General features: G+C 38.1%; 1 protein-coding gene and 1 long non-coding RNA gene across 12 annotated transcripts in view; one reads left to right on the top strand and one right to left on the bottom strand.

Annotated features, from left to right (window-relative positions):
* Nucleotides 1-24461, bottom strand: part of gramd1bb (GRAM domain containing 1Bb) — a 122102-nt gene that overhangs the window by 89129 nt on the left and 8512 nt on the right. The window contains exon 1 of one of the 11 annotated variants that reach the window (XM_085130677.1): nt 9233-9877. The exons of 9 other annotated variants lie outside the window; for them this stretch is intronic. The gene's annotated coding sequence lies outside the window, so the exon portion shown is untranslated. Of the gene's footprint in view, nt 1-9232; nt 9878-24461 lie in introns of those variants that run through there. One more of the 11 variants, XM_085130687.1, reaches the window with a different exon arrangement.
* Nucleotides 20284-21865, top strand: LOC146504152 (uncharacterized). The gene is made up of 2 exons (XR_014868686.1): nt 20284-21047; nt 21124-21865. It is a non-coding gene; the product is annotated as an uncharacterized LOC146504152 (long non-coding RNA).

The raw sequence follows: 24461 nt of genomic DNA, 5'->3' as shown, positions 1-24461 counted from the left end.
AAGGTCAACGATGTACTGCAACCTGTATGAACACAGACTAAAAATGCACAAACTGAGCAAGATTTCAAACTTGTACCAGCAGGAGCGCTACAAGCTGATCACACTGCTGGAAGCAGAAAGGGTTCGGGTATCCACCAAAGGATCAGCTGAAGCGGAGGGGCAGTGAAATTGTAAAGCTCGACGAGGAGAAAGAAAGTCTTTCTGCAAGGCTCAACAAAATCTTGTGACAGACAAGCCCTGGCTGCCAAAACACAGTCCTCTGAGGGAGAGCCAGAGAACAGATGCAGAAGACTGAAATAAATTTTAGAAGAAGGCTGTAGAGGAACAAAACTTTTAAAAAGTGCTGTTGGAAAAAAGAAGATGCCAAAGGAAGTAAAGCAAAAAGGGAAAGAGAAATGAAAATGGACGCTCATGCGTCACCCGTTCTCCATCTCCTTCAAATTACCTCTCCAGCCTGCCTCTGTTGCACCTGTGTCTTTCCTCTTTCCTTTATCTTCCCTTTGCTCCAATCACATCCACCCTGACCCCACTCTCCAAAACCACTTTACCTCTACTTTACTCCCTTGATTCCGCAAACCTCCATGCATTTTATATATATATATATATATATATATTACCCTTTTCCTCATATTTCTATATCCAACCTCAGAATCGTGGCTCAGTGATTAGTATGCACCTCTTCCACCTTCCATTGCAACCTATGCAGCCAGGTTCTTCTGAAAATAATTAGAGTTACTATAATCATCAATATAAATTATATATTATAATTATTAAAGCAAACCAATCATACTTCTGCATCTATCTACAAATTTAAGTAAACAGAATAGAGTCCAACTGCACTAGATTGTGGCTGTTTATTAAGATTTAAGATGATTAAAGGTCTGAAGCACATTTGTAAAGGTTTATAAAGAAAAATTAAGTGCTTAACGTCACTGACAGAACTGAAAAGTGCTGTAGAGTTTAATTTACGAACTCTGACAAACCACAGTGAAAAACAAAGTTCATGGCCTCCATCAGGTAGAAATTATTGCTGCAGAAAAATGCTCCCCATCAGTGTTATATGAATTAACATTACTGCTGTGAATGTTTAAGGTGGGGTTCAGTTTAAATGCCTTATATTCTGTTGACCATACAGTAATGCGTCATACTCTATAAAATGACATCTTTGTAGTGTGGCTGTTGTGGCTGACCACATCTCTCAAAACAGCTTTTAATGCACTGAGAAAAACAGGCCTACACACCTACAAATTTTTAAAAAAGGCTATTGAAAGTGTCTCCATAGGTGTAGCGGTTTATGTTTGCCTACCAAACCAAACATGTAGAGATACCTGCAATGGTGTCCTCTTGTGAATTAGAGAGCAGCCAAAACTAGCTCATCTACAGGCGGTTCAAAAAAATGAAATGATGTGTCTGGTTGAGTTTAGTACATTCAATCAATCGTGCCTGCTTCATTAAACCAGAAATCAACCTTGCCTGTCCATAAGCCAGGCTTTCCTTTCCAATGTGTTAAGGCCCAAAAGGTTGATTATGTTCATCTGGACGTAGCATTTTCAGGCCATGTCCACATTAATACATTTTCGTTTGAAAACGCATCTTTTTCTCTCCGTTTTGGCCTTCTGTCCACACTGAGACAGCGTTTTCGGGCAAGGAAAACGTAGCGTTTTGAAAACGCTCTCCAAAGTGGTTACATTTGAAAACGCCGTTTTTGCATCGAAGTGTGGACCGCGAACGCGACCATCTTAACAGTGATGCAGTCACGTGACTGCATCACTGTTAAGATGCCCTCCGCTATCTTAACAGTAAGATAGAGCAGATACAGCCCTATTAAAGATTAATATCAGTCTGTACATGCTCCAGATAGCTTTTCTTCAAATTCTTTAACTCTCACTCGCTTTTGCAACTTTGTGCTTTTGTGTTACTCGCAGCAACAACTCCACCTCATTGCTAGTCCCTTTAAAAACACTCTCTGTTTTTCCGCAACATTTTGCCGCAACATTGCAAAGAGCCAGAAAGTAAATAAGCAGCAGACAGAAATGAGGCAGGTCAAATCGTCTTGCGTTTCACGCATGCGCAGTACTGGAACGTAAGCGTTTTCAGACGTTTCAATGTGGGCGCACAACTCTGTGAAAATGACTGAAACCGATGGTGTGGACGCGGAGCGTTTGCAGACGAAAACGCCATTTTCAAATTTATCCGGGCTAGTGTGGACGTAGCCTTAGTGGGAGAAACGTTTTGTCACTCATTCAAGTGACTTCTTCAGTCTCAGTAATGTGTTACGGGTTCTCAAGATTACACTGTAGTCAGTTGATAACCTCAATCAGCCACCTCAATACAATCTTGAGCTCACACCTTTACTCGTGCAACCTCAATGGTTCACATGCTGGCACAGTGGGACGATGTGTCACAAAGGATTCACATCTTCGTTCGGGAATGACCCACATCTTGTTTCACACCATGGGACAACAGATGCTGAACAGTGGGTTAATGACCCACAGGATCACCACCAAGAGGACAACCCCACTAGGGTTAAATACCTCTGACTCTTCATTAGGCAGTTTTGGAATTTACAAAAAGCCCCCCCCCCCCCCCCCACACACACACACCTTCAGGCATGTGAGGAGCAGTGAAAGCGGAGGTAGAGACAGTCCCATCAAAGACCTGAGGTTTATCCAGACGATCAAAAACAACAAGATGCTCAAAGAAGGTGAAAACACATTCATCCATGAAAACGAAAGAAACCATAGATTCCAATGGATTCATATCAAGCTAGTTTCCAGCGATAGCCAAGTGGGGCCACAAGATGGAAGTAATATACAAGATGGAAACAAACAATGAATTAGACGAAGGCTGTTTGAGATCTAAGAAGAGAGATTACTTTCACTTTGGTATGTTTTAACTGATGTCTATTTGCTTGACTTGCTTGCCCTAAGAGAACACCAGTGATTCAAGGTAGAGACAGCCACTAAGCATATCACTTGCAGGCATTTAGCAGTATTACAGCAATAATTTACAGCCAAATGATAACTAACCCCTAAAACAAAGTCTGTCATGTCACACTTCCTGCAGTCTTTATTTCTGCTGCTTCCTTGCCTAAACCACACAGTAGTATCATAAACCCATCTTACGCAGATTATTTCCTGCTGTGCGCTAAACGTAAGAAAGGACAGCTGTGGATAGCAACATGACTCTCCCAAAGCTGACAAAAATTCATGTTTTGAGTGACAAAGGAACAAAATCTATTATAAACAGTCTCTCTGGGGTAATTTTGAGAAAATTGTAACAGTTTCTAAAAAAACTAAATGTTTTAGCAGCTTTACTTAACAAGTGCTATATATGCAGTGTTTTTGGAAGGATACCAATTTTTGTGCTACACTTTGATACCTGACTCCCACAGCTAGGAGCTGAAGGTTTAAAGTGACCAGAAACAATCGTTTTATTAGTTTGTTTAAGAAATCAATCTGAACTGTTCCTTTGGGAGACTCGTTTTACAGATTTTATCCAGCACCAAATGTCAAATGTCTGTACTGTATGAGTGCCTCCTAAAGTGATTTGTACACACACACACACACACACACACACACACACACGCACACACACACGCACGCACACGCACACACACACGCACACGCACACGCACACACACACGCACACGCACACGCACACACACACTCTCTGAGTGAAAAAGATTCTGCTGTGCACACTGAGCTTTAGGCCCCCTGAAGACTTTTTTTCAAACACATGCTGTGGTGATGTGCACATGCCGCACAGCAGACATGTCCTCTCAAACAGCTGGACAATCATGGTCACATTATAAAACATGCCAAATAAGGATCTATATCCTTTAAGTCACCACCACATGATATTCAATGCTCACACAAGAATTTTTTTCCTCTCCAAGACTTTTTCTTCGGTTTGTGATTCTTCGGTTTGTGAGTCGCAAAACAAAGATTGAGTTACTGAAACAGGGTAAGAAGCTTAAAGGGACTGGTGTGTATTTAAATGAACATTTAACGAAAAAGACTGCTGAAATTGCAAGACAGGCACGCAGCCTGAGAAAACAAAATAAGATACAAGCGACATGGACGAGGAACTGCAAAGTAATGATAAGACTAAATGGCAATCCCGAAGAAGCGAAAGTTGTGATGATAAGAGAACTCAAAGACTTAGAGCAATATAAATAATCAGGAATCTGCTCTGGAATCTATTGGAAAAGTGACGATTGGATAATGAACAATGGGTATGGAAAGTGTTTCTGGCCTTACGGCTCAAAAAACAACAACAAAAACAAAAACACATAAATGACAAGTTTGGACACAGATTATAGGTTTCCATTCAGAGATATTGAAGAGGAAGAATTTGATTATGAAAAGGACTGTCAAGGTGGTTATTTTGCCACACACGCTGAGAAAACGAACTTCAAAACGTTTAACTATGCAGAGCACAACATGCATGACCCTGAAAGTAACATTGACCCAGATACCCACTTCTACAATAACACCAATAATACTTGTGAGTACTATACGGATGACCAATTCAATATGAATATTAAAATGGCAAATGCATTGTCGGTCATACATTTCAATAGTAGAAGCCTGTATAAAAAATTTTCTAAAATTACAGAATGTTTAAGTAAGTTAAAAAAGTTTAATATAATTGCAATATCAGAAACATGGCTCGATAATGAGAAAATTAGTGAAATGGGACTGGAAGGATACAAATTATTTACAATGAACAGGGTGAATAAAAAAGGAGGCGGTGTTGCCTTATATGTAGATAAAGTTTTGAAATGTAGTCTGATTGAATGTATGTCAAGCACCATAGATAACGTATTGGAATGTGTCACTATTGAAATCCATGTTGAAAAAGCTAACAATATAATTATAAGTTGCATCTATAGGACACCAGGTTCATGCCTTGAGACATTCAATGAAAAACTTGCTGCTATGTTTAGCAACCTAAATGATAAAAAAGTGCAAATAATTTGTGGTGATTTTAATATAGATTTGCTAAACCCAAATGGACATCAGAAAACAACAGATTTCATAAATACAATGTATAGTAACTCCCTTTTCCCTGTAATTATAAAACCAAGTAGAATAACAATTGATACAGCTACATTGATAGATAATATATTCACAAATAAAATTGACCATGAAATAGTAGGTGGACTTCTTATAACTGATATAAGCGATCATCTTCCTGTTTTTGCAATTTTTCAAAATTATTTTGGGATTAAAACTAAACAAAAGAATCAAATATTTGATATGATACGACTTAGAACAACAAGAGCCATTGCTGCCCTCCAGGTGGACTTAAAGGGACACAATTGGAATGAGGTTTTTGCAAATGAAGATTCAAATAGTGCATATGATGCATTCTTATCAACTGTAATTTCACTATATGAAAAACATTGTCCTTTAATGAAAATCACTAGAAAGCATCACAGATCAAATAAGCCATGGATCACAAAGGGGATAGAAGATGCATGTAAAAAGAAAAATAATCTATATAAGAGATTCATAAAACAGAGGACAAAAGATGCTGAAATAAAGTACAAGTTATATAAAAATAGATTAGTAAATATTATAAGAACAAGTAAGAAAGAATATTACCACAAATTATTGGAGCAAAGTAGAAGTAACACACAAGAAACATGGAGGATATTAAATAGTATAATCAAAAAGGGCTCAAAAAATAAGAATTATCCAGATTATTTTAAAAAAGATAAAGATATTGTGCTTGATAAAACTAAAGACATTGCAAATGAATTTAATGATTTCTTTGTAAATGTTGGCTTTAATTTAGCAAAAGAAATTCCAGAGACAAGAAATAATAACGACCTAAATAAACATATTACTCAGAATGTGTCCTCCATGTTTATTGGTGCTGTAACTCATAGAGAAATAATTAACATTGTGAAGACATTTAAAAATAAAAAGTCCACTGACTGTTTTGGTATTGACATGATATTAGTTAAAAGTATTATAGAATATATAGTGCAACCTTTCGCTTACATTTGTAATCTGTCCTTTCAAACTGGTGTATTTCCCTCACAAATGAAAATAGCAAAAGTTATTCCAATCCATAAAAACGGAGAGAGAAGTCAGTTTACCAATTATAGGCCAATATCACTGCTCCCACAGTTCTCAAAAATTTTAGAAAAGTTATTTGTTAATAGACTTGATAAATATATTGAGAAGCATAATCTCCTAAGTGATAACCAATATGGCTTTAGAGTGAAAAGGTCCACTTCGATGGCAGTGATGGAACTTGTAGAAGGGATATCTAATGCTATAGATAATAAGGAATATACTGTTGGTGTTTTTATAGACTTAAAAAAGGCGTTTGATACGATTGATCATTCTATATTAATGAATAAACTAGAGAGATATGGCATAAGAGGGTTAGCATACAAGTGGATGAAAAGTTACCTGGATGACAGATATCAATATGTCGAATTCAATAATGTAAAATCTAAGCAGTTGAAGGTAACTTGTGGTGTTCCTCAGGGCTCTGTGCTGGGCCCTAAATTATTTATATTATACATAAATGACATATGTAGCATTTCCAAACTGTTAAAATGTGTATTGTTTGCTGATGATACCACTCTGTATTGCTCAGGTAAAAACCTGGAACAGCTTCTGACTACAGCGGAAAAGGAGTTAAATATATTAAAAAACTGGTTTGATGTAAATAAGTTATCATTAAATATAAAGAAAACAAAATTGATTATTTTTGGCACTAGACAAATGAAAAATGTATCTAAAATCAGGGTTAATGGAATTGAAATTGAAAGAGTGTACGAAAATAAATTTCTTGGAGTGATAATTGATGATAAGCTGAGTTGGAAGTCTCATATAAACCATGTGAAAACAAAAATGTCAAAAACCATTGCTATTCTGTATAAAACAAAGCATGTCCTGAACAAAAAATCATTATACACACTCTATTGTACTCTGTTGCTTCCATATATGACTTACTGTCTGGAGATATGGGGTAATGCATATAAAACGAACACTCTTCCTATTTTCAAGTTGCAAAAAAGAGCTATAAGAATTATAAACCAATCAAACTATATAGAACCAACTAACATTTTGTTTATTAATCTGAATACCCTGAAATTTTATGATTTAGTTGAATATAAAATGGCACAGATAATGTATAAAGCACAAAATAACTTGCTTTGCCCCAGTACTCAGAAGCTGTTCAAAGTCAGAGAGAGTCAATATGACTTAAGGGGAACAGATTTCTTTAAAAAAAACAAGATAAGGACAAATATAAAGCAGAGATGTGTTTCTGTTAGAGGAGTTAACCTGTGGAATAGTTATGACAGTGATTTAAAAAGGTGTAGTTCATTTTCCTTGTTTAAAAATATGTTTAAAAATAGAGTATTAGAAAAAAATATATATCAAGAATGAAAAGAGCAAAAAACAAAAAAACAAAAACAAAAACAAAAACAGAAAACCTCTTGATTCTTTTGCTTTGATGTAGTTACTTACTAAGGTGGTGGTGTTTTTTCTTGTTTGTTTGTTTGTTTGTTTTGTTTTTGCTTTGTTTGCCTTCTCTCACCCCAACCGGTCGCAGCAGATGGCCGCCCCTCCCTGAGCCGGGTTCTGCCGGAGGTTTCTTCCTGTTAAAAGGGAGTTTTTCCTTCCCACTGTCGCCAAAGTGCTTGCTCATAGGGGGTCATATGATTGTTGGGCTTTTCTCTCTGTATCTATGAAGCGCCTTGAGGCGACATTTGTTGTGATTTGGCGCTATATAAATGAAATTGAATTGAATTGAATTTTATTATTTGCTTCGAGCCCTGTGTACAGGAGCTGCATGCTAAAAGATCTTTTGTTAAAAGGGTTGGCGTAATAAGCAAATGCTTCAGCCAATACCTTTTGATTAGCCTTGTCTCATGCTTTCTTGCTTTGTGGTAAATCTTTGTTCTGTCTTCACTGAGATATTTGAATGCTAATCAATAAACATATCAGAAAGACCTCAATGTAGCACCAACCACTCACTGTTGTAGTATTAATGTTATATGCAACTTCTGGACACTGAACACTGGACTTCACACAATCCCTCTCAAAGGGTAGCCGCAGATCACCAAAAGAATGAAGAAACAGTATTAATTACTTCACTCAGACCAACTTACTTTATATAAAATAAATGACTAACACCATAGCACTCCGTGTCAAATGATTGTAACCAGAATAAGCACACAAACTACATTTCCAGCTACTGGCTAAGACGCTTTAGTTTAAAAAACAAAAAACAAAAACGATTGCAAGGACACAAAAAGGTGAACTAGGAAGACACCCGGTCTTTACTGAACCTTACAAAATCCAACTTTGGACAGTTCTAGAAAAGATTATGTGGTCAGTGGAAAAGATGAAAGAACAAATAGGGTAGTCTGTCCTTACTCATGAGCAAATCAGTGAGAACTGAAAAATGGAAATAAAGGGAGAGTGTACAAAGGTTCCTTACAGCTTCTTGTTTCGGATACACATATAAATAAGGTCAATTAAGTGATTTTTGTGGGTTTAATGCACCCGTCAAGACATTGCTGTAAGTACACAGTAAGACCAAGGTGAGAGTTGAGGTTTATAATTGAAGTGTGAGGAGAACTTAATAACAAGGCAAGTAATCTCTTTATGAAACACGATAAAAATGGCTAAAAACGTAAGTATGGTCATATTTTACTTCTATACATCTGGCAACAAAAAGTTTACAATTTGGATGGCAAGATGGAGTCTGAGATGATGCGAGCCGGGGATCGAACCCGCATCCCTGCTCCGTGGCTACAGCTAATATTATTACAGTTAAAAGGTACTGGGTGGCCTATTTCTCTTCACTGGATTCGTTGGATGCGACAACATCCAGTTTTATAACTTTCTCACAAACAGCCTCTGTCTCCGAGAGCGAGTGGCAAACTGGACAGGAACAGCAAGTGCATTATTATGATGCTCATGATTAGACTCGTTGTCTTCTCACAGCCATGTGGGAAATATAGTCTGCATTCATTCCGAATTACGGCGCGTCGGCCCTGCGGGGTAATCAGCGATCTGTTTACTCGGTTTATTCAATAAAAACTCGACAGAAGTTGTAAATTATTGACGCGCGTTGTTTCTTCTTCCGCTTGTTAGACCTCTCAATGATCCCCGAAGCAGGTAACGATACAGCCAACCTCGACAATCCACCGACAACAGAAAGTGTGACATGTTTCATCAAGGTCTGACTTTACCTTTTGTGATTCTCCGTCGCCGACTTCCACAAACTTATCCGTGCACTCGGCTGTCAGACACACACGCAGCCAGGCTGAGAGGATAACTTCACAGACGATCCTCCATGCTTACAGGTAAAACAAATCCGGTGACGTCTCCTGCTTTGCTGGCACAGCCGAACAACAAACTCAAATCAGTGCATCTCGGAGGCGGAGATCCGTTACTTCACGGATGAGAGCCGCAGAGAGCACACCACTGAGCGGTGACCTATCAGTGTCTGGCCAAACACCATTAATGACCTCCCTCCTTTTAACCTCTTAGTGGCCATCTACGTTTCTCCGTCTACATCTGCATGCTTCTATGTAACGTTATTTTGGGCTGTAACGTTCATGCATATGGAGAATATTCAGGAGATCCTCTAAATAACCGAAGCAGGTTATTATTTCTGTTATTCAGTCAGGACACATGCTTCCATTAAATGAAATCGTTTCATCTGCAATGTGCACATGTAAAACTGCTGAAAACAGATGTAGCCCAACAAAGTTTTAGTCTTTTATTAATTTAGAGGTTTTAATTGGCTTATGAAACACAACAATGCTCAAGAAATAATGCAAATGTGGATCCATCGTCTTTAATATGACACACACAGATCATCACTGGCACAAATGACCAGTTTTTGGTTGTCACATAACTTCAAAACAATTAACATGTTTTATTAAGTAGTATTTATATCCTACCTAAAGGTTCTAACCTTTGTTGTGTCATCACAGGCCATTCATCCTATAAAGTAATCCAACAGGTATCCTGTTGCTCAAAAAGCATTCAGAGGCAGAACATCGAGCAACATCCAAAGTCCATGTTCACTTTACCTGTTCATTTTCACACAAAATAGAAGCACAATAGAAGAAGATTACAGTCAACAGAGACTCGTTATGTCTCGTATCATGAGGTCTGACCTTCTCTGTCTCCTTGGGAACAAAAGATTAAAGGTTACGGACAAACAATGTGGGCAGTCCGTCTGCCGGCATCTGCTCAAACGGTGTGTGTTTACTGTATGCATCTGTGCGTTTCCACACATTCCACAGAAAGAGTGTGACTTTTTCTGTGGCCTCGTGCATGCAAAAGACTATTTGTTTCTGTCTGGCAGAAACAATTTTCTTCTTGGATTCTGTGGACAGCCGGAACAATGTTTCTATTGATTAGAGAGTGACAGAGGAAGAAAGCGAGAGAGAAAAAGACAGGCAGTCCAACAGATGAGACAGAGACAAATTTACTGTAACTATCTGATTACAGTCGACACCATTCACTGTCAAAAGGGCAAAAAGCTTCTGGGAAAGCTGACTGGAGACACTCAGATCTGTCAGTTTGCTAAGTGGGCTGCAAATGGCCTTTCTATCACGGTGATACTGTGTACAGATTTATAATATATTTGCACTAATATTTTTGTATTTCCCAAAGACTTATTCAAATTTCTGTAGATTCTACCTTTTTGTTTATTAATTTTCATTTCTCTGCAATTTCTTTCCATGGAAAAACACAGATCGTTTAATCCCATCTTGCCTAGAAAAATAAGGGGAGTAAAATCAGCCATGTGTGATGTTATGTATGCAACATCTACTTGCATGAAGCTCAGTCTAATGCCTAGAGCCAGAGAAGTATGGTGTATATAGGAAATTAGTCTCACAGGTGAAAATCACCTAATGAAATTAAGATAAGATATATTTAACATTGACAGCAAAGTAAATCAAATACTCGACTTAAGGGTGATTTATTAACTGCAGCAAATTTACACTAAACTGGAGAAAAATTGAATGTTTATTGAAGCATCTGACAATAAAAAAAACTAACTAGATATTAATTTGCATATATGAATTTTAATTTGTATCATATCTGCTACATCTGGCATTTTCACTGGGAAAAAAAATCAATCACACTGATGATGTTGAAGTTTAATAAACTCACAAAAACAGTTTGTATCAAATATGATACAATAGGCATTAACGGGTTAAAAGAGGGCATTACATTTAGCCCACTGTGCATTGCAGTCACTCACTTAGACACACTGTTTGTGTCTAAGTGACTGAATCCATGATAGAAAGGCACACTACTGTGTTTGTTACGTTGAGGCCTAAAATAGCTACAGTTTGATAAGACTCCAATTACACTGTGAAAGTGTGCTGCTACATTCAGGCAGAGCTCGGTAGGAAATCACTGTCGGTGCTGTTGTACTGTGCAATCACTGAGATTAATTCATGCCGCTCACTCTGACCGCCATTCATTCATACATAAAATTCTGCCTTAGTTATCCATTAATACACCTGTACTGAGTGGCTGCGGTGCCTTTTGCATACAAATACTGGACAAATAAGTCCATTTTAGTGTAAAAATAATTCCTGAATTAATTTACAAATTTACAATTTTATCTGATTAGCCGTCTGTGTTTTGAAATAGATGCATTACACGGCACTTTCAAAATCTCCCCAAATTATACACATTATCCATAGTATCCATAGTATTATCCATATAATGTAGAGTGCACTACTCCCTTCTCACAATTATGAATTATGAATGCAAAGTGTCACAGACTGTTGCTACATATAGTGATACTGATCATGATTTTATTCCCATTTTAGAGGAAAAGGATGGTCGAGGGAGCTGTAGCACCTGCCTCACTGGTGTATCGCAAGGTATGGCTTCAAAACTTGAACACTGTTATTTTGTCCTCTGTCCATGTATGTGCTAATGAGTCTATTCAAGATGACCTGATGACTTTGACATACCCCTTAATGTCACAACTCACTGCTTTGCTGGGTAGAAATTTGTCACTTCCTTTCAACTTTATCTCTTCATCTCTTCTCCTCCTGCTATACCCGCTTATCTGATTAATGTTTTATCATTTTTGTTGCCTTGGATGTCAGCTAGTTTAACTATATTTCTAGTGTGGTGAGCAGTGTGATTTTATATATACATTAGATGTAGTAAATTAATGTGTATAATGATACTGGACCACCATGTGTCACTGCATAATTCTGTTTGTTTAAGTGTGAAAAGAAAGAATGCAAAAGAAAAACCCTGAGCTAGAGAAAGAAAGAAAAACTCTGGCACAGTGGTATTAAGTCTGTAGACCTTACAATCATGGTATAGTAAGTACACTGTAAAACAACTAGCAATTGTTGATCTCAGTAAACATTTTCAGATTTATTCAGAAATAAAAACTTCATCTTATAGTAACTAACAGGTTTTTTCAAAGCTGTATAGCAAAGATTTCTGAGTTACACAGAAGACTACTACAAAAGCAGACTGCCAAAGCCACAGATAATACTTCAATTGTTGGGGCACAGTTCAAACAAAAAAAACAAAAGGTTTTAATGACAGGCCTGATCATTGGATCATGGTTGCATCATGAATTGCATGATACGATGATCGCATCATCTTATGAATAATCTGTAAAAATCATAACATTCATTTGGATGCTTTTACTCAATAACAGCTCCAGGTATGCATCTAGTTAAGAGAAGATGAACGGTGACGTGATGTTGCAATCATTTCAGCAAGCTAACAGCCGCCGTGAACTGACAAGTTCAATCTTTAAAGCTTTAGGCTTTTAAGTGACACTTTAAGTGCCAATTACATATATTTTAATTAAATTTCAGAATAGGAAATTTAGTAGGAGTTGAAATATACTCAAAATTTCATTCAACAGTATAATATAACACACCTATGTTTAAATAGCTTTCCTTAAACACAACTATAGCAATATGAATAACCTAGTTTTGCCCAGGTAAAGTGATAGAGCTTTCATTATACAGTGGTTAATTATAAGTGCTTTTCTACTCTACTTGAGCCCTCAGAGTGCTTTGTACAACTTGCCTCATTCACCTGTCACACACATTGATACAAGCACATTATTTCCATACGTGCTCTCCATCAAGCATTAACACACACATTCAAACTCTGATGGATGCATTGGGGAGCAACTTGATGTTCAGTATCTTGCTTGAAGATACTTTGACATGAAGACTGGAACAGCAGCCGGGAACTGAACCATCATCATCAGCTATTTTTGAGTTTTCTGGGCTCCCCTTTATTCATGCAGTATTCAGTATGCTCTAGAATGATATCTTTCACTCACTATTTGGCAGATCCAGAAGAATGTTATTTTTTCCTCCCGCCCCCTCAAAAAAAAGAAAAAAAAAAAGAAAACAAAAAATAGCTGATTCATGAAAAGACTCCCCTGCATTTGTTTGTACAAGATATGAGGTAATGAACATACAGAACAAGTGTGGGGTAGAGACAATTTGGCTTAGTTTCCATGGCAACAATGGGAAGATGAATGACTGATCACTGCTATAATTAATAACGTTAACATCATATTATTAAAGTTTGCTTACTAATTTGATTTCCTTGACAAATACTTTTAAATGATCTGTATTTCAATAAATAACTTTGCTGACGACATCCTTAATGTACTGTTTACTTCTTCATGTCAGAGGAGGTTTTGCTTTCCCTCTTGAGTACAAGTGCATACACACGCAAAACTACAAAACTACACATACACACAAATGAATGAGAATCAAATTCCAGAAAGCAATTATGACTGGTATGATTTTGCAGTCAGGAAATCATATGCTTGCTGCCACTTCAGAATGTGTGTGAATTACACCCAGAGCTTCTAAAGATGAACGTGAAAATCTGCCAAACCTTGCATACCAGTCAGTCTGTGGTTTAAGGTTCATCAATAATCCATGTCATTCATATCTATGGACATTCATTTGCAAATAAAGACAGATAAGTAAAAAATTTGGCTATTAAAACAAGTGCATTAAATGGATACAGCTCCTCTACGAAAACGCCACCAGTTCAGTCCGATGCGCCGCTGGACTATCACCTCCCTTCCCAGTTAGTGCTGGGGTCCACCAAGGGTCAGCTCTGTCACCCCTCCTCTTCATTCTATGTATGGATACCATCACGGCCGACCTCCAGTTACCTCATCCATGGTCTCTCATCCGACCGGGCAAACTCTAATTTCAAACATCCTGTTGTGGTGTCACAACATAGCCAAAGAAAAGAGATAACTATTGCCTAAAAAAACCCCCCAGATCCTCATCTCTTTCTGTTTTTTAATTTCCTTACACAGCACATTGCAGACCATAAATCCACAAGATTACAGCAAAATGTCATTTGGATGTTATGGCATGCCACAGTTATATGTAAACAAGCTGTGACTCTCTGGGTAACAGAATAAATTAGATTACTACGTTTTGTTTGGTTTGGTTTCCTGACAGAGCCAATGTGTCTTCATGCTGGTTTCACTGTGCCTCTATGACAGTAGACTTTAGCATACTGGACTTTAAATCAGTTTAAGTACGACAACACAATGAAGCACCTCAGAGAGCGACGCTGCTTATTGTTCTGTGGTGCTGACACTCGATTGGCTTTTTCAAAATTTCAGCTCTTCAGTCTCTTTTGAAGAGCTTTTGGCAGATTGGCTCCAGTCCTTTTCAGCAACTGAATATGCTAAAACCTTTTTTATTTTTTAATTTTTTTTTATTTTAGTGACAGAATGTTCGGCTGAGCTGTTGCTTCTACAACACTCTAAAAATATTCATCGATAGGAGCGCAGATCTCACATGTGAATGCTCAATATGTCCCTTTGGCTGTGTAGTTGTGCATTTTGTGGTTTTAGAGCAAAATGCAGAATTTATATGTAGACTCTATTTAAAAATGAGTTGTAAATGTAACAGTGTTTACCTTTACCTTTAACAATAACGCTGAAGACACTCATTCTGAGAAATCTTTGAACCTAATGCATTTTAGATGGGAAAGAATTAAAGAACAACTCACTGAATAAAACCGTTCAGTGTAAGTTAGGGATGCTATAAAGAGTCTCTGCTAAATTAAAGTCAGCTGGTAGGCAGAAGTTAGAGCTATTTCTGTTATCAGACAGATTGACTTTCTCCACAAGGCTGTGTACTGAGTCCCCTACTGTACACTCTGTACACACATGACTGTGTTAGTTCCCACCCAGACAACTCAGTCATCAAGTTTGCAGATGATACCAGCGTGGTGGGGCTCATCTCTGGGGGAGATGAGACGTCGTACAGAGCTGAAGTTCAGAGGCTGTCAGATTGGTGTAGATAACAACCTGGACCTCAATACCAACAAGACAAAAGAACTGGTAGTTGACTTCAGAAGAAGGAAGTCTGAGCTGCAGCCTGTCACCATCAACGGGGAGTGTGTGGAAAGGGTCTCCAGTTTCAAGTTTCTGGGTGTGCACATAGACACAGACCTCCAATGGAGCTCTAACATCTCTGCGGTTTTAAAGAAGGCCCAACAGCGTCTCCACTTTCTGAGAATCCTCAGAAAAATGGACCTGAAGAAAGAGCTCCTGACCGTCTTCTACCGCTGCTCCATTGAAAGTGTGCTGACATATTGCATCGGTGTGTGGTTCTCCAGCTGCACCACAGCACACAGAAAGGCACTCCAGAGGGTCATCAATATGGCCCAAAAAATCATTGGACATCCTCTTCCCTCCCTGAAGGACCTGTACAGCACTCGCTGTCTCAAGAGGGCACGCAGCATCCTACGGGACGGTACACACCCAGGACACTGGGTGTTTAAGCTGCTGTCGTCTGGCAGGAGGTTCAGGCTGCTGAGGTCCCGAACAAATAGACTCAAGGACAGCTTTTACAACAGGGCAATAGCCCTGATCAATGCAAACAGCTGACCTGATTGGCTACCTCCCTGGACTTTTTTGGGGGGAGGTAACAACGGTAAAAACAGTAACAATAATAATATTTATATTTATGACAAGGTGCAATAACAATTAATGTGCAATAATAACAGTGTGCAATTCAAATATACTTCTTCTTCTTTTTTTATTACTAAGTTAATATACTGTGTTGTGTTGTTTGTGTTGTTTGTGTTGCGTTGTGATCTGTCGTATCGTGTCGTGTTGTGTTATATGTAGTGCCGACGTACACTAAAAAAAAGGGACTGGCCATCTCTTAGATTTATGTAAGCATCTTGTATGTATTTAACACAATTGCCTCATGTTTTAAAGTTAAATGTAACTATATAGTGTAAAATTGACCCTGTGCACGAGAAAATGCTAACTTCCTGGTTTGAGACCGGATGTGGGGTTGTACATTTCCGGTAGCTTTACTTTGCGGTCAATCGCTACTGCGAAGATATACTACAAAATCATTTCCACAACTCGAAAACGGAAAGATCGCGTTAAGTTACAAAGAGCAGGAGGTGGGAACACTCACCACTGATGTGTCATAAAAAATCTAATGATCAATTTTGACGTTTAAAGAGTTTAGATCAATTAGTTGTTTACATCACTCAACACAAGCAGAACTGCATCACTGCAGCAGAAGACACATCGTCCACATTCAGAAGCACATCTCTGTATAGTGACTGGTCTTATGATTTAAACAGGCAAATGTTCAGCATTCAAACTACAGGTGAAGAATAGTCAAACCAGATGTTTCCCTTATGTCGATATCAGCTAGTCAAATACACACCTACACAGCATGTTAACACACCGTGAAAAAGAGCCACACAAAAAATGAATGATTGCTGGTAACGGTTTCTATACATTAGTATGTACGAAGGTATGTTGTGACTTACCTTCAAAATTACAGTGGTCCCTCGCTATAATGAGGTTCACATTTCACCTCGCTGTTTCGCAGATTTTTTAGTGCAAGTTTGCATGCTTATTTTTTTACATCACATTGTGTCCTGCGTCCTGATCGCTGCAGACGATCTCCTCCGTGATGTCTCTCCTGTACAGAAAAAAACTCCGCATCGATCCCTGGCAGTGTGACTCTGAAGTGCAGTGCTGTATGTCCACGATGTCCACGAAACGTTTTGCACCGTCAAAAAATAAAATTGGCTACTTGATTTCACCTATCGCTGGTTATTTTTAGAACATAACACCCAGGATAAACGAGGGACAGCTGAGAAATATAACATTTGAATCCCTTTTCTATTTTGCTCTGAGGCGCAGGGATAAATATCGACATGTCGATGAACATCATTTACTGATATATTGGGTAAATGCCCAAAACATCTATAGAAATGTAAATCGCCGCTTGATTCATTCATTTGCTTAACTTGTTTTGGACCGTAAACCAGGCGCGAATAGGACACCGGAAACAAAGCTCCCCACAGGAGTTTCCGCACAGGAAGTAGCATATGCTAACGTGCACATAGTCAATTTCAGCCAAATGTAGTTAAACGTCTAGAGTGTCGCCATGTAACATGCTAAAAAAGAGCCGTTAGCTTATTTGCAGTTTTATCTGTTGTCAAAGAATTGGCGCCTTTTCATTTGAATTTGTCTTTGGCACAAGAGCCGTAATATCACATTAAACCTAATTACGAGGCACTCATAACATAATTTGGTTTTCTGTGTGAATAGATTTGCCAACTGACTTTTCAGTTACATTGTGTATTTACTGCACCGTGGTGTTAGTGAGATTTTGGACATTGAACAGCTTTAGCTAATATCATCAGCGGCTTTATGCTAGCTTACATCCCTACCCCTCCTGCCCTCACCTGCTGTTTGTTGTTGTTGTTGTTGTTGTTTTATGCCTATTCTGCATTTCACCAGGAGTCAGCTGATGGATTGTGGGTTCAATGTGTTATGGTGAGAAAGTATATTCTATTTTCGCTTAAGGTTTCTGTAGCTTGATTATCATAGATTTATTTTTAATTATTAGGTGCATGCATACTCAAATAGACCACCCTATTAATACAACTGAGAAATCCAAAATCTGCCATAGGTTTAACTTATACCTGTATGTATTGTCAGAAAGGTGATTACTGGACTCACATTAATGCACACTTGAACTAAAATGAGGTTGTAACTTGTGGGTTGTGGGGTTGCAAATCAGAAACAAACATCTTTGGATTTTTTTTTAATCCCATAAGATCTGGAAACACAATTTTTATTCAACAAAACATTACTGATTAACCAAACACAGTGCCTGCTGTTATTTCAAAATAATTTTATGAAAAATTGTGTTTAAAATTATGAATAATTTTAAACACAATTTTTATTCAACAAAACATTACTGATTAACCAAACACAGTGCCTGCTGTTATTTCAAAATAATTTTATGTCCTTTCAGATAAAATGCAGCATTCCAGTGCATCCCAACCATGCCTTTACAGTCAAGGTTTCTGACGGAGCTGAGTTTCTCTCTGACAGTCTGCCGAAAGTGTTTGCAAAGTGATCGGGGGAACAGGGCACACAGCTAAAGGATGTAGCTGCCATAATGACAGTAAGAACTTTAAAATTCTTTAACTACAAAGTGTACATGTATTGCTTTAGGTCAGTAAAATATTTTTATGCTGCATCCATTGAAATAGTCAACTATTACCTGTGAGCACTGATTCCACTGAAAGGATGCCATAATTTTCGTCATGCATTTACTGGCCCACTGAGAAAAATTTATCTTGTCAAACAGGAACTTTTGATATTGCTTTGTAGATGCTGGTGTTGAGTTTTTGTTTGGGATCATTTTCTTCTGTGCTACTGAAAATTTTGAGTTCACAAATCTCTGTTTTCTTTGTTATAATACTTAAGGATGACATTAATGCTCGAAGGGAGTCCCTCATCAAAGTGCTCCGCATCTGTGTGAAAGACAATTGCAACATCTTGGTGCAGGAGTTCATGGTGAGTGTTTTATGAGTAGATTGTGGCTTTGCAACATTTAAAAATGCATTTAGTTATCCACTTGATCCTCATTGGACTGGTTAGGACCAGTAGTCCTCTTTAATAATTTGGCTACATGATTCCAGTACTGAGATTAAAACACAAGGTTAATTTTGTCACACGAGGGTCCAAACACTCCACTTTTTCTCCATAACCCCCTGTTATGAAAGTGGTAAAACCATCAATTTTGACAACTCTGCCACAAAGTGAAAAACATATTGTGGGAACTCCAGGCCTTAGGGGCCAGTGTTCTGCATGTTTTAGCTGTATCCTTAATCGAACACAGCTGATTTAAATGGCAAAATTACCTCGTCATCATGTCTTGAAGTTCACATGAGGCCTGGTAGTGAACTCGGCCGCCGCCCCTTGAGGCCCCACCCCTGTATTAGGGGTCACATCACTGTGAAAAAACTTTAAATTTGTCATTCTAGTGAACAAAGGAAAATCCCACCAATATTTACATTAGCTTTTGTTTGAAAAAAAAAAAAAGACCAACTGACCAACAGCTAACCAAATTGTGGGGCTGAAAGTCTAAATTCTAACATCTTCTGAGTGACATAACCTGGATTTCTGATGGGCCGGTGTCTTTCTAACAAAAAACTAATGTAAAGCATTTGAAATTATTATGTTTTTCCCCCTCTCTTAGAAACTCTGTTAGACCATGAATGGCTCTCGTCTTTTTAGTGCTTGTTTTTTTCGAGTTTATGAAAATTAATTTTTCATTTGGAAAAATGTTAACATGTGGTTATTTTTCATACATGTATTATGAAACACACAACTACATATTAATGTGTTTGGTTTTTTAGACTTGGACTACCAGTGAAATACAATAACAATCATATTTGAATGTTAGGGGGCGATCGCTGCTCAAGAGTTGGCAGTTCGTCTTGTAATCGTAAGGTTGCCGGTTCGAGCCCTGGCTTGGACAGTCTCGGTCCTTGTGTCCTTGGGCAAGACACTTTACCCGTTGTCTACTGGTGGTGGTCAGAGGGCCTGGTGGCGCCAGTGTCCGACAGCCTCGCCTCTGTCAGTGCGCCCCAGAGCAACTGTGGCTACAATGCAGCTTGCCATCACCAGTGTGTGAATGAATGGGTGGATGACTGAATGTAGTGTAAAGCACTTTGGGGTCCATAGGGAATAAGTAAAGCGCTATACAAATACAGGCCATCTACCATATTTAATTTTAAGTACAATTTTGATTAAGTTCAGTTTACAAAATTAAGTAAATGGAACAAAATTTTGGATTAACTGACCATCTATTTTTCAGTTACATTGACCAAGCATGTCAGTGTTATTTACTGTTTTTTGACTTTTAACTTTACATTTGTTTTTAACTTATGATTTCTGTTATATTTACTCAATTTTTTCATGTTTGTGTAACAACTACAATTATTCATTTCAACTTAATTTGTTTAAGCTTTAGTTATTCAATTGATCAAGTATATTGAACAGATTTGACTGGTTTCCAATCTACTCAATATTTTTATGTGTAAAAGTGTTGCCTCAAAAATGTTAAGTAAATGTCAGTTTTAGTTTTTAGAGTGTGGTCACTAGAAGTCTAACATGGCACATCATGGCAAAGAATTCTCTGAGGATCTGAAAAAAAACCCTAGGCTATAAGAATATTGCCAACACCCTGAAACTGAGCTGCAGCAGTGTGGCCAAGACCGTACAGCAGTTAAACAGGACAGGTTCCACTCAGAACAAAACTCGCCATGGTCCACCAAAGAAGTTAAGTGCATGTACTCAGCGTCATGTCCAGAGGTTGTCTTTTGAAAACAGATGTATGAGTGCTGCCAGCATTGCTGCAGAGGTTGGAGGCGTGGCGGGTCAGCCTGTCAGTGCTCAGACCACACACTACATCAAATGGCTATCGTCCCAGAAGAACTTCTCTGAAGATAATGCACAAGAAAGCCCACAAACAGTTTGCTGTAGACAAACAGACTAAGGCCCTGGATTACCTGTGGTCTGATGAGACCAAGACAAACCTATTTGGGGTTTGTGCCGGCATCCAAGTGAGGAGTACAAGTGTGTCTTGCCTACAGTCAAGCATGGTGGTGGGATGTCATTGTTTTGGGCTGCATGACTGCTGCTGGTACCTGAGAGCTACAGTTAACCTCTTAAGCCCCAAGCCTAACTGATCTCCTGCCTTTTGCCCCCGTATCAGGGGGCGTTGGGGCTTAAGAGGTTAAAGGAGGTAACCATGAATGCCAACATGTACTGTGACATACTCAAGCAGAGCATGGTCCCAACCCTTCAGAAACTGGGTCATAGGACAGTATTCCAACATGATAACAACCCCAAACACACCTCCAAAAAGACCAGTGCCTTGCTAAATAAACTGAGTGTAAAAGTACTTGACTGCCCAAGCATGTCTCCAGACTTCAACCATATTGAGCATCTGTGGGGCATCCTCAAATGGAAGGTGGAGGAGCACAAGGTGTTTGACATCCACCAGCTCCACAATGTCATCATGGAGGAGTGGAAGAGGATTCCAGTGGCACCCCGTGAAGCTTTACTTAACTCAATTGAGTTATTTTGAGGTGAAGGCAAATTTACACTGTTATACAAGATGTACACTGACTACTTTACATTGTATCAAAGTGTCATATCTTCAGTGTTGTCCCATGAAAAGATATAACAAAATATTTATGTAGTCCCTTTTGTGAGACACTGTAAATGCAGGACTCGAAGGTAAATGAAAACTAACCTTTAACTAGTTTAAAAGCTCATGAACAAAAGTTGCAACATCCATACTCTTAACCAGAAACATGAAGCACATGAGCGAATGAACACAGGAATGACAAACAGACACTCTGCCAAGGTCTGAACAGCGATCGAGGCTAAATATATACATGAGGTAATTAGAGGGAGTGGAAACACCTGGGGAACTAGACACAGCAGAAACCAGTCAAGATGATGAGACAGGGGAAGAAAAACTTTAGGTAAGTGAAATGAGACTGGGGGAAGTAACTACATGGGGAAACACATGACAAAGATTGCAAGAAGGCACTGAGGAGGCAAGGAAAATCTGAAAACACAACACAAACATTTAACACTAATGAGCCTCCAAGTCTACAAAACATAACACGCCCTACCAAAGAAAAGAAAACTCTAAACAGAAGCTAAACCAGTAAATATTAACTAAAAGACTAAAACTCAAAATGATAAAATCAAAGGTGACATTGTCTTTTTGGTTCTATCAGCTTACACGCCCATGCAATGACATTGCCTCCACCATGTCTCACAGATAATGCGACATTCTTCAGATCGCGAGCTGTTTTCTTTTCCTGTTATTTTATACAAGTTAATCCTGGTTTCATCTGTCCACAGACCTTTTTCATAACTCTGCAGGCTTTTTTAAATGGCTGCAGTTCCTGAACAAAAAGGCTTGTAAACCCCCTTAAATTAACACTACGTGTCTGCATTTAAATCACCTGAAGTGCAGATTCTCTACTGTTTGATTTAAAATCCATTGTGGTGTTGGCTTCTTAAAAAAGAGCCAAAGAAACAACACAATATTTAAAATAAAGAAAAATCTTCAGAAATATAAAGGCCAAGAAAACAAAGCCTGAAATTACACCTATTTTTTTTATACTTGATACAAAAATTGAATTATATAGTCTTATTTCTTGGAGCTAGACGGATTAAGAACTCACAATTCAGTCTTCAACACTCTGACTTATGCTCCACTTAGAGTGGGCTAATATTATGTGCTGCTGATTTGAAACGTGGGTTGTTTTCTTTGCTTCATTTCTGTCGAGTTAAAAAAACATTTAACTATTAAAGCTGTTGTTACTCACCCTGTTTATTCAAATGTTCTTGAGCATGCACTAGCCAATCAAATCATATTAGGCATATATATTAACTATCAAATGTGATGTTGCATCTAAGTTTTTTTTAGATACAAGGTGCACAGTGTGAAATGCAATAAACTTATAAGACTTTGAAAATATTACAGTCTGTCGGTGCCTTAAGGCTTGGAGAGTTGTTGGTAATTTAGCTTTGGATATGTAAATGCAAACTGAGGATATAAGGTTGCTGTGCATATACTGTTAATAATATACAGAAAGGGAGTGATGCATAGGTTTTACAAGGCAATAAACTCAGCAACATGAAAGTACTAAGAACCTTTGATTACTTTGTGAGAACTTCATCAAAAAGGTTTCAAAGTGATGTTGCCCAGCTTGACATTTTCTACATCTGACATTTCTTCCATAATGTCCTTCGTAAACGTAAATCTCTCGCTGTGCAGGTCCAGATGAAACTCCGAAACATCTAATTATGCGATGTGTCATCTCAGCTTTATTCAGCATTAACCAAGTTATGGTTACTTGCTTCAAATGAGACCTTTGATAATAATAATATAAAAGAGGAATGTGTTTTCTGGATTTTTGGTTGATATTTTGTCTCTTGATGAAGATGAAATTAGCATAAAATTAAGAAAAGACTCTTATTTTCTTTTTAAGTGAGCAAGCTTACAAATTATGTTAGAAACTACAAGAGAAGAAGCTGGTATAAATTACAAAACTTATATAAAAAGCTCATTTTTAAATACATTCTGACATTAAACTTTTTGTCTTTGTTGGCACACACTATATTTAATCACACCGGGGTTTGACATCTATCCAGAGGCTATTATTTATGAGCAAGCGCGTGCCGTCTACCTTGATTTTTAAGTGCAGAGAAAAAGCTGTGACATGTGATTAAGGAGCAACTGCCAGGCGAGAATAGCCATCTGGAAACAGCTACAAGTAGGCAATTAGTCCTGAAAAAAACACACACCCTTCCAGCTGCAGAAGAAGAAAATACATTGAATATATTTAGCTCCTCTGAGGACCACAGAGATACTGCTCATTAGCAGTTAATGGAAAAATGTTTTACTTTTCGACAGCAGTCAGGTTTCTTTGAATCAATATGCCCAATGCAACCCTTCTGTGGCCACTACAATTACCTACACATGATATTGAATTGTAAGACAACACACAGTGAATCAGTTCTTTGTATTCTCTTTCTGTTTCTATGACTATATAGATAGAAAACAATGGGATGAAGTTTAAAAGCATCTTTTAACATAAGACAACAGATGGCATGGTTTCTTATTCCAGCAACTTGGGAATTCATGCAATTTGTTATGCAGATTTCACTACTCAGAGAAGCTTTGTGCCCTTAATGTATATCTGCAAGTCGGTGCCTATTCATGTAAAATGATTACCTTCCGAATATCCATTGAGACCAGCTGCAATCTTTTCACAATGTGATTCCAATAGCTTGGAAAATCAGTACTGTGCTGGCAGTCTATGATCTATAGCACACATTAAAAAGAGAAGAGTGATCTTAAGAGAAAAGAGAAGTTTAATAAAAAGCGCAGCAACAGCTGCCAATTCATGCTAACTATCCCCTAAAAACTGTTAAAATCAAACGACATCATTAAACACAGACCCACAGTTTAAATGCGGAGCTCTATTTTTTGGTGGCACAAAAATCTGTGTTTTCAATACAAATCACTCATCCCATATAGGCGG

This window comes from Neolamprologus multifasciatus, chromosome 14, assembly GCF_963576455.1.
Source record: "Neolamprologus multifasciatus chromosome 14, fNeoMul1.2, whole genome shotgun sequence".
Taxonomy (NCBI): Eukaryota; Metazoa; Chordata; class Actinopteri; order Cichliformes; family Cichlidae; genus Neolamprologus; species Neolamprologus multifasciatus.
This window is presented reverse-complemented; position numbering and strand designations above follow the sequence as displayed.